Source organism: Physeter macrocephalus, chromosome 4 (assembly GCF_002837175.3).
Source record: "Physeter macrocephalus isolate SW-GA chromosome 4, ASM283717v5, whole genome shotgun sequence".
Taxonomy (NCBI): domain Eukaryota; kingdom Metazoa; phylum Chordata; class Mammalia; order Artiodactyla; family Physeteridae; genus Physeter; species Physeter macrocephalus.
In genome coordinates this window covers 73,756,123-73,758,795 of record NC_041217.1, presented here as the reverse complement: position 1 = coordinate 73,758,795, position 2,673 = coordinate 73,756,123, and positions in this window count along the sequence as shown.

Sequence of the window (2,673 nt, the reverse complement as noted above, 5' to 3'; positions counted from 1 at the left end):
AAGAGGGAAGAGATATGGGAACATATGTACATGTATAACTGATTCACTTTGTTGTAAAGCAGAAACCAACACACCATTGTAAAGCAATTATACTCCAATAAAGATGTTTAAAAAATAATTAAAAAAAAAAGAGGGAACAAACTGCAATCATCTCCAACGGGGTTTTGGATTCTCTGTCCAAAGATGTTTAGTCATGTGGTTATCACTCTGCCCCTTCAACAGCCCAAGGGGCAATGAGTGATCAGTGGGGGAGCATTTTTCTAGAACAAGTCTGAAACATCCTAGATTCTATTTCAAAACTCAATACCCTCAATACAAAACAATATATCTATATGCATCTTTGATCATCCATAGCCAGAGGAACTCTATCTCGAAAAGACAACAGACAGACCATTGCTCAGTTCAGCTGGGTGAGAATGTCAGGACCCAGCCAGGACTCCTTCTCTTCCCTCTCCTCCTCCTTTTCCTTCTCCTCCTCCTTCTCCTTCTTCTAAGAGTAGCTCTCCAGCACATAGCACATCCTGCTAGTATTGAGAAACAATATGGCAAAGTTGTTAAGGGACTGTATCCTGGCACATCTTACCTTTATGACCATAACAAAGAGTTACTTAACATTTTTCTGCCTCAGTTTCCTTACCTAGGGCATGCCAAGGTCATTGCATGATCACCAGCAACTTTAACACGCCCCCATACACACTCCAACTCATATAAATCATGGACTGTGCGGTCGTTGCCACTGTCCAATAACTCGAGATATATATAATCTGACTAACATGTACATCTGAAAGTGTACTGGAAAAAATGAGGGGAGATAAAGGAATCACAAAGCCCAAGCATGCAACCCCACTCAAGAAGGGCACTCTGCCCTTCAGAACACACACACACACACACACAAACACACACACACACACACACACAATTAGAGAAGAAAAAGGGAAAACACACAGAAAATAGGAAGAAGATTCATCAGGTTTGAAGTGAAAGGAAAGAATGAGACAAACTAGCAAGAATGACTATGTACAACATTTTTAGCCCATTCACCCTAATAGTATTTTTTTAATTAATTAATTGATTAATTTTATTTATTTTGGCTGTGTTGGTTCTTCGTTGCTGTGCGTGGGCTTTCTCTAGTTGCAGAGAGTGGGGGCTGCTCTTTGTTGCAGTGTGCAGGCTTCTCATTGCGGTGGCTTCTATTGTTGTGGAGCATGGGCTCTAGGCGTGTGGGCTTCAGTAGTTGTGACACACAGGCTATAGAGCGCAGGCTCAGTAGTTGTGGCACAAGGGCTTAGTTGCTCCGCGGCATGTGGGAGCTTCCCAGATTGTGACACACAGGCTATAGAGCGCAGGCTCAGTAGTTGTGGCACAAGGGCTTAGTTGCTCCGCGGCATGTGGGATCTTCCCAGACCAGGGCTAGAACCATGTACCCTGCATTGGCAGGCGGATTCTTAACCACCGTGCCACCAGGGAAGCCCACCCTAATAGCATTTGAAGCGTCATTTCATTTAATCATTACAACAATCTTGTGAAGTACAATTTAAAGTTCTCAAGGTAACGTGCTCAAGGTCATCCAACTAACAAGGGCATAACAAGGTTTTGAAACAATTGGGCCAGACACTAAGCCTACGTCCTTTCTTTTCTACCTGCCTCAAGCAAGAGAAGCCAGATTTAAATTTTTATCCATCCCTTCAGGGACTGGGAAGAGAAAAGAGGGAGGGTGAAGGACTCTATACCTAGGAAGATAAGTTTCTGTCTGATTCTGCTGCTAAAGAAGCTGTGAAATATTATTTACAATAGCCAAGGCATGGAAGCAACCTAATGTCCATAGACAGAGGAGTGGATAAAGAAGATGTGGTGCATATATACAATGGAATATTACTCAGCCATTGAAAAATGAAATAATGCCATTTGCAGCAACATGGATGGACCTAGAGCTTGCCATACTGAGTGAAGTAAGTCAGAGAGAAAGACAAATATCATATGTTATCACTTATATGTGAAATCTAAAAAAAATGGTACAAATGAACTTATTTACAAAACAGAAATAGAGTAACAAATGTAGAAAACAAACTTATAGCTACCGAGGAGAAAGCGGGGGAGGGATAAATTGGGAGATTAGGATTGACATATGCACACTACTATATATAAAATAGATAACTAATAAGGACATACTGTAAAGCATAGGGAACTCACTCAGTACTCTGTAATGATGTATATAGGAATAGAATCTAAAAAAGAGTGGATATATGTATATATATAACTGATTCACTTTGCTCTACACCTGAAACTAACATTTTATTTTTTATTTTATTTTTTAACATCTTTACTGGTGTATAATTGCTTTACAATTGTGTGTTACTTTCTGCTTTATAACAAAGTGAATCAGTTATACATATACATATGTTCCCATATCTCTTCCCTCTTGCGTCTCCCTTCCTCCCACCCTCCCTATCCAACCCCTTCAGGTGGTCACAAGCACCGAGTTGATCTCCCTGTGCTATGAGGCTGCTTCCCAATAGCTATCTGTTTTATGTTTGGTAGTGTATATATGTCCATGCCATTCTCTCACTTTGTCACAGCTTACACTTGCCCCTCCCCATATCCTCAAGTTCATTCTCTAGTAGGTCTGTGTCTTTATTCCCGTCTTGCCCCTAGGTTCTTCATGACCTTTTTTTT